Below are 16,859 nucleotides of genomic sequence, written 5' to 3' on the forward strand. Positions count from 1 at the left end.
TCATCAGGCAGTGTTATATTGAAGAGAACTTCGGAGAGAGATTTCTGTAGCTTATAATACAGTGTGAAATACACTAAAGGAATAAAATTATTTCTGTCTTTGTTTTAAAAAATTATAAAAACGCTGAGACCCGTCGATTTTTATATATATATAAATGTGCACTTTTTAAACATAAATTTAAATGTTAAAAATAAATTCACGCACGCCTAGCGGAGTCCATAAGCTTTATTTTTAATGTACAATGTACACCCTGTATATTTTTATATTTTTAAAAGCTGATTAACAACCTTATGTCAACGAACTATATCATGTAGGGTGTATTATAAATAACACAAGGTGAAATTTTGAAATTATAAAGTGTGGAAATGACTTGAAATAAAATTATTTGTGTCCTTATTTTAGAAAATTATAAAAAACGCTATAAAAAATACGTCAACTTTAAAATGTAAATATACGCTGTTTAAACCATTGTACATAAATTTAAATATACAGGGTGATTCACGCAAGTCTAGCATAGTCCATGATCTTTAGTTTTAATGAATCACCGTATATATTTTTATATTCCTAAAAGTTACTTAACAACCTCATCTCAAAAAAGTGTATAATGTAGGGTCTATTATGAATAATATAAGATGAAATTTTGAAATGATTTAAAAAAATTTTCAGGACATTAAAACAAAACGCAATATATTGATACTTAGTTTAGAAAATTGATGTCTTTATTTAGCTAATTTAAAAAATATCCTTATTGAAAGTGTGATAAATTATTAATTTGAAAATTTTATGTACCTACTTATTTAATATCTTAACGAAAATTATACAGGGTGTCTGCGTAACTTGGAACCATATGGGAAACTTTCTTAATATCAATTTTACGAAAAAAAAAGTCATTCTTTATAAAGTGCTCTGCATAGTCTAAAATCTAAGATGCAATCATCAGATATCAAATTTTATCAACAGTATACGAGGTATGTCAAAAAATATGAATTTCGCTCAAGAGCAAACTACCTTTATATTTCAAAATATCAAAAAATTTTATTATGAAAAGTTATTTGTAATTAAAAACCATATTCAAATATGAAATAACAGCCTTCTACTTGAAAAAAAAAAATCTGAAATTTTCCTAAATTACCGATTCCGAACATCATTTTTATTTATTAGACATGTAATAACTCTTTTATTAATAATTTTAGGAAAAAAAGTTATTCTTCATAAAAATCTGTGCATAGTCTAAATCTCAAGATGCAAGCATCGGTTATCCAAGTTTGTTAATTTTATACGAGGTGTGTCAAATAATATGAATTTAGAAAGAATTATTTGACACACCTCGTATAAAATTAACAAACTTGGATAACTGATGATTGCATCTTGAGATTTAGACCATGCACAGATTTTTATGAAGAATAATTTTTTTTCCTAAAATTATTAATAAAAGAGTTATTACATGTCTAATAAATAAAAATGATGTTCGGAATCGGAAATTTAGGAAAATTTCAGAATTTTTTTTTTCAAGTAGAAGGCTGTGATTGCATATTTGAATATGGTTTCAAATTACAAATAACTTTTCATAATAAAATTGTTTGATATTTTGAAATATAAAGGTAGTTTGCTCTTGAGCGAAATTTATATTTTTTGACATACCTCGTATACTGTTGACAAAATTTGATATCTGATGATTGCATCTTAGGTTTTAGACTATGCAGAGCACTTTATAAAGAATAACTTTTAGTCGTAAAATTGATATTAAAAAAGTTTCCCATATGGTTCCAAGTTACGCAGACACCCGTAAATAATTTTAAAATTTCAACTTATAGTAGGTATTCATAATATACAAATTTTAATTTTTTTAGTTTATTTATGATAATTAATTAATTAACTGTAATTAATTTTTTTATAAATAATTTTTTAATTAGAAAAATTTCGAGTTCGAATTTTTTTAGTTTTTTACATTTTTTGAGAAATATCGCCATATTAATGCATATTTTTTTACACCAAGAGAAAATAGAAGTTTCAGCGAAAAAAGCAGGGAACTTTAAAAAAAAACAGGGAAGATTTTCGATTGAAAATTAGGAGGCTTTTTCGTTTTTTCGGTATAAAATCAAAAGAAAGGAAAAAAAATAAATATTTTAAATAAAAAGAATTCCAGTGTATTTGAGATAAGTTTTCGCCAAATTTCGTGAACTTTTTTTGTGGAAGAGAAAAATAAAAAACTGAAAACTCGGTTATTTGAATATTTCGCATAAATTTTGATGTTAATTAAAAAGAGTTTTAAACACCAAAGTTGTAGATATTTTTATTACCTACAACTTTCCCTTTAACTTTTTTCCATAGGACTTGTAATTTTGCCGGAAATCATGATAATTCGTTTATTACCCTTAAAAACCCACTCCCTTGAAGCCCCCGACCTCACCTCAGCCCTCAATTATTTGGCCTTTAATTTTTGATATATTTTCTTCCTTTACCAATGGCTTCCATTATGTTACTATTTTTTTTTCACTTTTTACTATTTTCATAACCTTCGGCCCTGGTCTATCATTATATCAAAACATTATCTTAGTGATTAGATGTCATGAACATCTAATCATATTATAAATAATGATGTTTTTAATCTTATATAATTTGCATAATTTCCATCAATCATAATCAACTCTTTCAATAACGCGTATGTTTTTATGCAAATTATTTTACATAAAATAATAAAAACAAAATTTGTTTATATTTGTTTTATATTTAATATATGTAAGCGCCATTATCTAAGTTATATAACGAAATTATTCTCAATTTAAAAATAAGTAAGGAATTCTCAGCGAAGATTCTCAAATGCGAAGAACGAGAGAGGTACCAAAACAACGCGCCTTAATATTGAACTCCTCAAAAATCTGCAAAAGGGTAGAAAGGTTTCAAAACTATAGGTATCGAATAAATACATAATTAATGAGAATCTAACAATCAGCGATGTAGTTCAGAGAAATAAGGAAAAAAAATATCGTGTTGGTGACACAACCCCCTCCAGGCCGAAACCAAATTTTTCGAGTAATATGGTCATCTATAATAATAACCTATATGTTTCCTGCAGCCGATTTTGATGATATACATAGTTATAAACAAATGAAGATCAAAAAACGGTAAATTTTCGCTTTTTTCGTCTATTACTAAAAAATTGGGCATTTTAAAAAAATTTGAGAGTAATAAACTTATAAACCGTATAAAAAACTTCAATATGGCGTTCGCTGAATATGTCTATCCTTATTGGTTGCTTAGAAAATTGCCAAATAAATCATAAATTTTGAGTTTTTATAAATATTCATAACTTATGTAAAAATTAACTTAAAACCTTCTTATTACACAAAATGCTGAGACTTATGGTGCTTAAATCATACCCTAAATTTCAAAGCAATTGGTCAAATAGTTTAAAAGTTATTTAATTTGTTTATCCAAAATTAATTTTTTTGCAACACTGTAAGTCAGAAAATGATGAAGTTACAGTAATATTTTGGATAGTTTATGAAAGAGCAAAATTTACAGTATTTATTTAATTTAAAAAAAAATGACAAAAAATAATTATAAATATTGCAAAATACCTTTGCAAAAACATGTGAATTAAAAAAATGGGGGGGCTAACTTTGTCCCTAAATGTCCTAGAACAGTTGTTTTTCTTTCTAAATGTGTATAAAAATTCGTCTTTCTAAATGTGAAAAAATAATTTTTCTACGGGTAACGGTTAAAAAGTTATTCTAATTGTTTATAAGTAAGCAAAAAATCGACATGTTTTTGCAAAATAATTTTACACTGTTTAAAATTATTTTTTGTCATTTATTTTTAATTAAGGTAATAGTATAAATGTTCTTCTTTCATAAACTGTCTGAAGTATTATTGTAACCTCGTAATTTTCTGACTTATAGTGTTGCAAAAAAAATGAATTTGGGATAAACAAATTAAAGAACTTTTAAACTATTTGACCAATTGCTTTGAAATTTAAAATATAATTTAAGTACAAGAAGTCTCGGCATTCCGTGTAATAAGAAGATTCTAAGTTAATTTTTACCTAAGTTATGAATATTTATAAAAACTCAAAATTTATGATTTATTTTGCAATTTTCTAAGCAACCAATAAGGATGGACATATTCAGCGAATGCCATATTGAAGTTTTTTATACGATTTATTACTTTCTTACTCTCAAATTTGTTTAAAGTGCTTAACTTTTTGGTAATAGACGAAAAAAGCGATAATTTACCGTTTTTCGATCTTCATTTGTTTATAACTATGTATATCATCATAATCGGCTGCAGGAAACATATAGGTTAATAATATAGATGTCCATACTACTCAAAAAATTTGGTTTCGGCCTGGAGGGGGATGTGTCACGAGAAAAATCTTATTTCTCTGGACTAATGTGCGATCTAACAATGGGAGATGTGTAAAAATAATATTAAAGACGCAGCAAATAATATTCTAGGGCCAGAAAAACCACCATCACGCAATGACTGGTTCGATGCTGAGTGTGAGAGGGCATTACAAGAAGAAAGAACGATGCATACCTATAAACTGATGCAGCAAAGAAGAACCCGAGAAAAACAGCAAAAATATAAAGACCTTAGAAGAGAAGAGAAGTGCATTCATAGAAGAAAAAAGCGAATTTATGAAAATAGAATACTGGAAGAACTTGAGGCGTTAAAAAAGGAAAATCAAACAAGAAAATTCTATAAAACTCTGAATAATGCAAGAAAGGTATTCAAACCAAGGCTATATGTAAGGGTAAGGAGGGGCACATACTCAATACAAAAAAAAAAGAATGTGTGTGTACTTTGTAGGCACGTAAGAAGTTATACTTCTATTATATGATTTAAACGAAATTAATATACTTTTTACTTATATTTTATTTAAATATTAAACTAATTTATAATTACTACTTCTCAAACATTTTTATTAAAACAGTGCCAAAAATTAAAATAATAAAAGAATAAAACACACACAAACACATTAAAAATGCCACAAAGAAAAACCAGAGAGGCGGACGTAACAGGAACGTAAGGTTACTAGAAATAGAGGACAGTCAAGAAGAGCAAGAAAACCAGCAGTTGGGGTTTTGAATGAACAAGAAGTTGGAAGCACACAGGCAGAAATAAAATATAACATTTACAACTTCGACCTAAACCTAACGAACTTTGTACGAATGAAAACAGAAATGATTTCTGAACATTAATTGTCGGAAAATTTTTTTACTAAATACGTATTTTCTGAAAATAAAATTATATAATAAATATACTTACAATCATAAAATGTATAAAAAAAATAAAAAAAATAAAAGTTTTTATTGGCATTCGAACCAGCTATCAGCGCGGTTGGTATATTGGGGTTCATTCGCCTTAAACGCTTCGTCACGGAGGCAATGTGTCATTATGTGCGAAGATCCACTAACTAAACGGATTAAGCTTTTGACATTTTTGAATTAAATTAAATTATTCTGATTTTGAATTGAAATGATTTAGAATTGAAAAAATACAACAAAACATAGAGTAAGAAAACAATATATTAGGTGAACATTGATAGAAATTTTGATGGTAATCAAATTATGTAAATACAAGTATTACATACTATGTATTTTGGTAGGTTCAAATAGGTAGGTACCTATGATACATTTACAATTATTACGTATTACGCTTTTAAAAACTATTTAAATGTCACTACAATCATAAACTTTTTTGTTTCTGTCCTCACAACAATAAAACTAATATATTATACATTTGTTTACCTTCATATTGAACAATTATTTATTATTGACAGATCATTTCAACACCCAATCAGAGCCCGTATAACGACTAATACCATACTGTCGGTGTGCGCATGCACGCAGAAAAAAAAGAAGTATTGAAAAGGTGGGTAGAACCAGTGCCGGCTCTAGGAACCGCGAAACCCCGCGGCGCGGGGGGCCCCTTTGGGGCCCCCTCCCCCATGATTTTTCTATGATTCTGAAAAATCGATTTTATTTCTCATGTATTGAATATTTTATACTAATAGTAGACTCTCGATAGTCCCGATTATCCACGAGCGGATTAACCACGTTGCGGATCAACCACGATCGTCAAAAATAAAAATTAAATCACATAAATACTGTAACACGTAATCAAACACGAACAAACGAGTAAACAACGAAGCGGCGATGTGCTTGTAGTGCGCAGACTGTAGCGGCGTTTTCAATACGTCGTATGCTTGTGCTTGTCGCAGATGAGTGATGAGTCACGACCGGTCGACCTTGGACCATGCAGCGCTCTATTGTTTTGAGTTCAGTTCACTCACTGTCACTGTGTGGGTCAGTTGTGTTGTCTGTCAGTGCAGACCTTTTGTTATTGTAGGCTGATCCAGGTCTTTTCTCACTTCTTGGCGTCAGATTTTAGGTTTTCAAGTGGTGAAGAGGCCTTCAGAGTGCAAGTGTTTTACGCTGTTTTGGACATAGTCAATCGTCAAATTGAGGACCGCTTTTCTTCTGTTCGAGATGTTGTCCAGCTGTTTTCTGTTTTATTTCCAACAGTTCTGGTCAAGCTAACTGAAAAAGAAATCTTTGAAAAAGCTGGAGAATTGCAAAGAGTGTACGAAAAAGACATAGGGCCATCGCTACCTCTTGAACTTATATCCCTTCAAAGTGGATTTAAATGTGAGCTATCAAAACTGAAAACGGTTTATGACTTAGCTTCACTTTTAATGATTGAGTTTGACACATTAGCTACAAGTTTTCCAGAAGTACAGACTGCTCTAATGTTATTTTTGACTTTGCCGGTAACAGTGGCATCTGCAGAAAGGTCGTTCTCAGTGCTAAAAAGAATTAAATGTTATCTCCGAACATCAATGAGACAAGACAGACTTAGCGATCTTGGAATGTTGGCGATAAACCAAAGAGAAGCCTCACAACTAGACAAGCGTACGTTAGTGCAATGCTTTGCAGAAATGAAATTTAGAAGGAAAGTTTTTGCAGTGTAGTATTTTTAATTTTATCATAACCAATTATTCTATATATTGGCTTATTTAACTTAAAATCATTTCCAAACAAACTACTAAATCAAGCAGTTTCATGTATCATCAAAATTTAAATTTGTGCAGTATATCAAAAAGTGTATTTGAAATTTTTAAAGAAATTTATAATTTTCAACAACAATTTTCGCAAACTTATTTTAAAAGAGGTGTATTTTCATTAAGAATTATTTAATATGTTGCCTCGTTTAACTTAAAAATGTTGCAAACAAACTAACATGTAAGAAAATTGTATTATTGTATTACACCAATTCTGTGTAAAATAAACATTCATATGTGAATATTAAATTATTCGTTTTATTTACCTTTTCAATTAAGGTTGTTTCAATATTGTGCAACCATACTATGTATTATTTATTTAACTGGACTTATATTTCATTTACTTCTGCATTTGTTTTGAAAAAGTGTTACCTTCTTACCATACATCTGGGATCATTACATCCATTACATCTTCTTACCATTACCTTCTGTGCTGGTTATACATCTTTGGGAGGCTTTACTCACAAGGTCAAATGAGAGGAGACCGAGATCAGAGATTTAGACTTAATTTATTTTCAGACTTAAATCTAACAATCAGACCAGTCACGAGAAAATTTAGAATATAGTAACATAAAAAAAACTAAAACTATTGATCCCTTTACAGTTATTTTATCATCCATAATCCCGTCGGGCTGAGGGTCCGGGGGTGGGTAGTTATGTTATATGGTTCACGGTTCACACGCCCCCCTCTCCTTCATACCAGGGACCCCTGTGGTAAGTCCGTATAGGGGGCCCCAAAGGACTTCTTGCAGGGGGCCCCAGAATTTGTAGATCCGGCCCTGGGTAGAACACTATAAAGAACTACTTACTATCGAAGTAGAAGATCCAAGTCAACCACCCCCAGGAGCAAGCAACAATACACCATGAGCGCCTCCATCAATAAAAAATAATAAATCTCCAGGAAGTGATTTTATACCCGCGGAATTTATTATAGACGGAGAGCTAGAGGCGAGAAATCATCGTCATAAGTAATATGGAGTTTGGCATGTGAAATGTGTCTATTGTATGTTGATAATTAGGACCCCTTTCAGGCTGACACCTCAGTGGATACAGGGAGTAGCAATAAGGGATGAAAGGGGAAAGTTAACGGAGTCATTAAAGGTTTTCACCTCCTATTTTGTTAAACCTCCATCGATTTACATGAAAATTGGTGAGTAGTTAGAGCATAACTCTAGAAACAAAACTGATATGGTGCCAACGTGCGCTTTTACCCTGGGGGTGGATGCCACCCCTTCTCGGGGGTGAAAACTATTTTAATAAAAATAACCCCACTAATCGATAGAGGGACAAATTTTAAGCAAAATTTGTTACTTCTAATTATTAAAATAGATCAATACTTTTTGAGTTATTAAAGATCAAAGATTTGAATTTTTCGTGAAATAAATGCATGATGTAAAGCGGTTTTTCGTGAATAATTCAAAAACTGTAAGTTTTATCAAAATAGTTAGGATTACCAAAATTGAAGATAATAAAAAATAAAAGAGATTTCTCATTCGAAAAACCTTTGAGAATTAACAAAAAGTGAGTTATAGGTGATGGAATGTATATTTTTTTCGGCTAGTACCCAAATCTAATTATTCAAGCTCAAATAACGGGAAAACAGTGCATTTTATAAAATATGTTTACTGAACACTTGTCAAAGTACTCAAGAATACCTATCAAGTGAGCTCCAGATGAAGTTTATAACATCAAAGCTAAGCAAGTGATGATGAAAATAAGAGAACCCTTTCGAGTTTTTAGGAAAAAGTGAAAATTAAAATATACGCTATTTATATATTTATTTTGAAATTTGTTAAAAGAATAGTTTTTAATGGAATTTCGGGAATGAAGTTAGGATTATAATTTATTATCAAGTTCGTTTTATTACAATTTAAATATAACAAGTTAAAAATGCGAGCATTATTATAACGAAAACTTTGTTTTTTATGTATTTAAATTCCTAATATGGAAAATTGTTATTATGAAAAGTTGTTAGAATTAAAAATTATGTTTAATGTGCAATTATATCCTACTACATATTTAAATATTGTGAGCTATCAAGGCACTTTTCTGAGCGAATTTCTTGCGCGAAATTCATATTTTTTACACATCGACTAAAATCGATACAATTTTATATAATCTTATGTTTATGATTGCATCTTGGATTTTAGACCGTGCAGATCTTTTTATGAAGAATAATTTTTGTTCGTAAAATTAATAATAAAAGAGTTATAAATGAAAATGATGATTGGTAGGTATCTCTAATTTGAGAAAAAAATTTAATATTTTCTTTTTATTAGAAGAATGTAGATAATAGTTACATTATTATAATAATTATTAATTATTTAATTATAATAATAACAACTATTGCATATATTAGAACACAGTTTTTAATTCCAAACAATTTTTCGTAGTAACAATAATTTACAACAGTGTGAAAAAAAGGTACTTTAATCTTGAGCGAAATTCACATTTTTTAAAATACCTCCTATAATATAAGTAAAATTTGCTATCTGATGATTGAATCGTAGGTTTTAGACGATGCAGAACTTTTTATGAATTTTAACTTTATTTCGTAAAATTAAAAATAAAAAAGTGTCCCGTAATATATGTGTCCAACTTAAGTAGACACACTGTATATTATACAATATAATATACATAATACATAAATCATTGGGTAGACAGCACCAAAAATTTGTAACCTGCCATTTAACATTACTTACTTTAAAATTAATAAGCAGTAATTCTTTATTTGATATTTCAATTCTTTTACAGTTTATATGAAGTAATATATTTTTAAAATAATATGAAATTTTCATTAACATTTTTACGTACAGTGTCTCCATTGTAGAATTATCTCGCTATCTAAAATTGCTAAAAAATCATAAATTGCTGTCCCGAGATGCAACTTGTCTTTGAGGTCGGTTATCTCGAAGATGGTTTGAGATATCGAAATACCGTTTTCAGATTTGGATTCAGGAGACAAAACTACATTGACATCGGTACATAAGCTCCAGATATTGCAGGGGTGTCAACGCAGGAACGAACGACCGGACTTTGCGAATTTATAAACGAAATCAAAATTTTCGTTGAAAATACTATTTATTTTTCACTTTCGCTGTCATATTCACTAAAATCGCTATCATAATTATTTTCATCACTTTCGCTATTATGCATGTCATCATCAGCTTGCTCATCATCCATCTCATCGTCTGTTTCATTCTCAAAAGTAATATCTCTAACAATCTCTGGCATTTGAGGCCCTTCAAACCATTTGAATTTATATGTGTTATCTTCAGCAAGTTCCCAACCATTTTGTTCAATAACCAGATCTGTTGGATTTTTTTTACAGGCGTTCAACCAAATACTTGTAATGTATCGTGCTCGTAAAAGATGTTGATATAGCTCAGATTGAGATGGTGGTAAAGTTGATGCATCAAAATTTTTCAGATATTTTTTAAAAAATAGTTCATTTACGTCTTTTAGCTTATATCGACGATTAAATATTGTAAGCCGTATGTCATTGACTTTTCTTTGGAGAATTCTTTTTGTAATCCCTGTACCGCATATGTGACAAATATATGTTTCTAGAATTTCAAAAATCGTCTCTTCGTCAAAATAGATATCTCCAAGAGCATAAAATGCTTCTTTATATTGCTCAAATGATTTCATAATATTGAATGGTTTTTTCCCTTTCTATGAAAACATGGATTATAGTCACAGCCAGTTAGAGCGTGGAAACCGGCTAAAGCTTTGCATATTGAATCTCCAAAATGTTCGTAAATTTTACAGATATCAATATAATGTTTTTTCCTGCGGTTCCAGACTGTATCCAAATGTGTAAATTACTGTTCAAGTGATGCATATTACTTAACATAACCAGAATATCTGTATCTGAGCACTTTATGATTACATTGGCATCTTTCTGTAGTTGACATACGTGGTATATTATTTTAGTGTCTGCCTCCTCATGAGCTGGACAACTAAAATATGGAGCTTCGTCTTTCTGCACTTCTCCATTTTTACTAACGAAAAACTTGTGACACTCAACAAAATTAACATATATTATTTTACCTTGCAGAAAAGGTGCTATTTCGTTATCAGCCCAATAAGTCAAAAAAAAATCGAACCAAAGCCTCTTTGAATTTGTTATTTCTTAACTCTTTAACCCGCCGTTACACGCGTCTTCTATTCGGACGTGGTTGCACGCGTATGAGCGTCGCCCTCACCTACATAAGTTCGACTTATTTCGAAGAAGAATGAATGTCAACATGTATAAATATAAAATGGGTTGTACTCACATATTATAGAAAGTCTCGTATACCAACTTTTTTTATTAATTTAACAAAACAAAAGTAAAAATAATATACATAGATCAAAAGCAAGTTTTCTTAATTTTCAATTTCAGCAAGCCACTGAAGAAATTAACGTTCTTTACGGGAATTAATTTTACTAAAAATATAAATTATAATTAACAACTGTTCTGAAGCTATTTCTTTGTGGTATTTATGTAATTAACTATTAATATTTTGTATTTTGATAAAGACGTCCGAGGTGGAATTCGAAACGTCAATAAAATCAATTTTTTAAGTTAAATTGTGGCTTATTTCCCAATTAGAATAGGTAAATTTAAAAATGGGTTCTTAACCAGTGGCGCACCTAGAATTTTCCTCTGGGGGGAGGGGGGTTTAGCGAAAGTTTTTTGTATTATTTGTGAAAGACAAGTTACATTTTCCTACTTTCTTTTATATATTATTCTATATGCTCTGGGTGGGCTTCTAACCCCTAAACCCCCCACTCGGTGTGCCACTGTTCCTAACCTAATCCAAACAATAATATTTTAATTAAACCTACCTAAATATTAAATAAAAACCTAAAAGTTTCTTTGAGATAACAGAAACGTGATTTCACCGTCATTGCACGCGCAGTGAGGAATTCCCTCACTTGAAGAGGGATGTCTTTTCTTTCAACTATCACACAGCACACTGACCGCCAGAAATATTCTATAACCTTTTCATACCCTCTCATGAACCATGCTAAAGGCATTCCTGGGTGCTTAAGGTTATCGTATTAGTTTACACAATTTCATTGGTTATAAACAAATATGGTGAGGGATTCCCTCATAGCGCGTGTAATGGCGGGTTAATAAAATCGACTAGTCTCTTTTGATTAGGTCCTGATATACAGAAAACGCGATCGGCTTCTTTGTTACCTCTTGTAGATCTTTCATAGTCTTTAATTGACGGTAGGAAATATTGAACAAATATCATCAATCCGTCAATATAAGAGCACATGCGTGAAGTTACGAATGATAAAAAGAACATATGTATTATTATTAATTAAATGTATGTTACTAAAATATTATTTTTATATTCTTTCGATATTTAATTGAATTTTTTCTATCGATATAAACATAGTGGCGGTTCTAGCGCCAGGGGCAGGGGGCAGCTGCCCCCCCCCCTTCAGTTTTTACAGTACTTTTGTACTATAATTTTCGTTAAAAAGGCACGTTATCTTGTTTATTCACCGGTTGTGTTCCCTTGCCCCCCACTTTTTTTGGTCTAGAACCGCCCCTGTATAAACTGAATATGTACAGAAACTGAGGGTGTCCAACAATGGGCACATTTGACATAATGTTCAAATACATTTTTGCTATATTTTATATAAATGTCTTAAAACAATTTTAAAAACTTATATAAATAATATAATAATTAAGCTCCAAATTTTGGAGCCTAAATTTTGAAAAATGTTTGTAGCATAATGTTTAATGGTATCAACTTTTCCGCGAGCTCATTTGATACATATTTCCAAGTACTTTGACAAGTGTCAGTAAATATATTTTATAAAATGCACCGTTTTCCCGTTATTTGAGCTTGAATACATAGATTTGGGTAATAGCCGAAAAAAATATACATTCCATCACCTATAACTCACTTTTTATTAATTCTCAAAGGTTTTTCGATTAGCAAATCTCTTTTATTTTTTATTATCTTCAATTTTGGTAATCATAACTATTTTGATTAAACTTACAGTTTTTGAATTATATACGAAAAACCGCTTTACATCATGCATTTATTTCACGAAAAATTCAAATCTTTGATCTTTAATAACTCAAAAAGTATTGATTTATTTTAATAATTAGAGGTAATAAATTTTGCTTAAAATTTGTCCCTCTATCGATTAGTGGGGTTATTTTTAATAAAATAGTTCTCACCTCTGAGAAGGGGTGGCATCCACCCCCAGGGTAAAAGCGCACGTTGGCACCATATCAGTTTTATTTCTTGAGGTATGCTCTAACTACTCACCAATTTTCATGTAAATTGATGGAGGTTTAACAAAATAGGAGGTGAAAACCTTTAATGACTGCGTTAACTTTCCCCTTTCATCCCTTATTGCTACTCCCTGTATCCACTGAGGTGTCAGCCTGAAAGGGGTCCTAATTATCAACATACAATAGACACATTTCACATGCCAAACTCCATATTACTTATGACGATGATTTCTCGCCTCTAGCTCTTAGACTATTAAATGTGGAGGTGCTACTCTGACTAATCAAATATATAAAATAATACTGAGTGCCTGGAACGAGGAACAAATTTCGGAAGAGTGGTGTATTGGAATCGTTTGCCCGCTACACAAAAAGGGTGATCAATTGGAATGTAGAAACTATAGGGGAATAACACTCCTGAATACAGCTTACAAAATATTTTCGAGTATCCTATATGGTCGCCTCAGGGTGCACATTTAGAGGAGCTTCTTGGCGAATATCAAAGTGGTTTTAGGCCTGGTCGATCAACAACAGACCAGATCTTTGTGCTAAGGCAAATACTGAAAAAAAACCAATGAATTCAATATCGACACATACTATCTTTTCGTAGATTTTAAATCGGCCTATGATATAGTAACCTAAGAAATAAATTGTATGAAGCCATGGATGAATTCTACATCCCCGATAAACTGATGAGATTGGTTAAGGCTACAATGTGTAAAGTTGTTTGCAAAGTCGAAATACAGCTCGAACAATCACAGGCGTTTGAAACGCATGTTGGGCTGCGACAGGGAGATGCGCTGGCGTGTCTCCTTTTCAACATAGCTCTGGACATGGACCATCTCCAAGGCAGATGAAAACCTTCTGCTTATATTTGAAAGAAGGATCCTGACAGGAATATTCGGTGGCATCTATGAAAATGGTGTTTGGAGGAGGAGGAGGAGGTACAACTACGAGGTACCTATACCACAGATATAAACATATGGGTGAGTTTTTAGTGCGGCATCGGTCGATAACTCCATTATGGTATAAAATATCGAAAAAAGTTATTTAGAAAAAATGTAGGTAATGATATTCTCCAGGCTTGGAAAATATGTAAAATTCTACAGGGTGATCAGTAAGTGCGTAGTATAGCAAACATATAATTTTTTAAATGGGACACCCTATATATTTTTTCATATTTATATTTCTCTGATAATTCTTGTTCTTTTAATATAAGGTTTTACATTACTATACAGAGTATTTAAAAAGTTATGACCAATTTAATTTCGAAATCCCTACGAGATTAACACCTTGTATATAAAAAAGTACTTCATAAACAATTATTTGTTTTATATAGTAAGATAAATAATATACTGTAGTTTCTGAATTAAGTATAATTTAAATCATTGACGAATATTTGTATACAGAGTGAACTATTAAACAACATTACGATTTTCTCAATTTTTTTAAATAGATCACCCTGTATTTTATTTTTTAGAAATATTGCATTTATAATACTCTTTCTTTTTTATATAGCATTTCCTATACCTAAACTGATTATTTTCCGAGATATTTTTAGTTTTCTTCAAATTTCGGAAATACATTAAATTTTTGTAAGTAGAAATAAGTTGTGCGATAATGTAAACAATATAACAAAATTATTTTTATTTAATAAGTAGCTAACAAAAAATATAAACCATAGCAATATGTAATAAATTTAACAATTAATATGATCAGTATTAAGAAAACTAGTCTAAAGCAAATGTTCAAAATGTCCACCTTCAACGTCTATACAAGCTTGTAAGCGATTTTCAAATGACCGAGCTACATTTCGTAACATTTGCACGTCAATGTTATTAAAAGCTTCTCTGATTCTATGTTTCATATCATCTGGCGTTGTTAGAGGCTTCTGGTATACAAGGTCTTTTATATAACCCCACATGAAAAAATCTATTTTGGAGAATTCCGGTGATCGCGGTGGCCAAACAGTTAGGCCTCCTCTTCCTATCCACCTCTCAGGAAAGTTATTATTTAAATGATTGTGAATAGGAGCAGTGTGATGAACTGGAGCACCATCGTATAAAAACCACATTCTTTGTCGAATATTAAGAGGTACATTTTCCAGTAATATTGTCAAGTGATTGTTTAGAAAGTCCAGATATATGGCACCATTCACACGGCCGTCAAAAAAATGTGGGCCAATTACATGATCGCCAACAATACCACCCCAAACATTCATAGACCACCTAGTTTGACTATGAGTCTTAACAAGGTATGGATTGCTTGATGCATAATAATGAAAATTATGCCGATTTAACGTTCCATTTTTGTGAAATGTAGCCTCATCTCCAAAAAGCTCATTATCGAAAAAAAATCGGTCTCTTTGCACTTGCTGCTGAGACCATTCACAAAAAGCTAATCTGCGTTGATAATCATCTGCCGTCAATTCTTGATGTAACTGTATGCGGTAAGGATGCAGTTTGTGTTTACGCAGAATTTTTGCCGCCGAAGTTTGACTAATGTCATGTTGACGTGAAATTTCACGAGTACTGATGTGGGGATCTTCAGTAGTGGCTATAAGGACATCATATTCTTTTTCTTCACTCACAATAGTTTTGGTTCTCTCATTTTTTTCATATGCAACTGACCCAGTGCGAGTAAAACGATCCATTAATTTTTCAAATGCATTTGCGGTTGGCTTCCTCCGTTCTGGATATCGCTCATGATACATATAATATAGACGCAAGTAGGCAATTTCTAGAACTTTCACCTAATATCCAGATCATATCTGTTAACTCTTCTACAGAAAAATTCATTTTTAATAATAAAGCCCACAGACAAGCCACACAGACCGATTAAAAAGTTTATAATATGCAAACTGTCATTTTCAAAGCCTACGGTTTAGGATTTAATAATGTGAAAACTGTCATTTTTTCAAAGCCTACTGTTTCACCTTTGTAACTGACACAAATGGCTTAATAATTGCACGTCACAATCGGCAACTAGGAATGTTTTACTAAAAATTAATTAATTGTATTTTTATTTAAACATTAAAGTAATTTTAATACTTAAAATTATACCAAATATTAAAAATAACGTCATTTTTTATGACATTAACACCTCCGCAATTGCTTTTCCCTTGATGATTCGTAGAAGTAAATAAATAACGTCAGATTAACTACACAAATTTTTCATTTTTTTCTTCATATTGTAATAGGTAGGTACTATATACTATTCCCCAATACTAATTTCCTAATGTTAAGAAATGTGTCTCGGTTATTTGAAAATCGGTTACAAACTTGCTTAGACTTATTTCCTTATTACCTATCATATTAATTGTTACATTCCTTACATATTGCTATAGTTTATATTTTTTGTTAGTTATTTATAAAATAAAAATAACTTTGTTATATTATTTATATTATCACAATACTTTATTATTTCTACTTACAAAAATTGAATGAATTTGAGAAATTTGAAGAAAACTAAAAATATCTCGGAAAGTAATCAGTTTAGGTATAGGGAATGCTATATAAAAAAGAAAGAGTATAATAAATTCAATAT

At 30.8% G+C, this 16,859-nt stretch overlaps 1 protein-coding gene across 3 annotated transcripts in view; it reads right to left on the reverse strand.

The window, feature by feature from the left end:
- Positions 1-16,859, reverse strand: part of LOC114327560 (uncharacterized) — a 122,605-nt gene that overhangs the window by 97,197 nt on the left and 8,549 nt on the right. The gene's annotated exons all lie outside the window — the stretch shown is intronic.

This window comes from Diabrotica virgifera, chromosome 8 (genome assembly GCF_917563875.1).
Source record: "Diabrotica virgifera virgifera chromosome 8, PGI_DIABVI_V3a".
NCBI lineage: Eukaryota > Metazoa > Arthropoda > Insecta > Coleoptera > Chrysomelidae > Diabrotica > Diabrotica virgifera.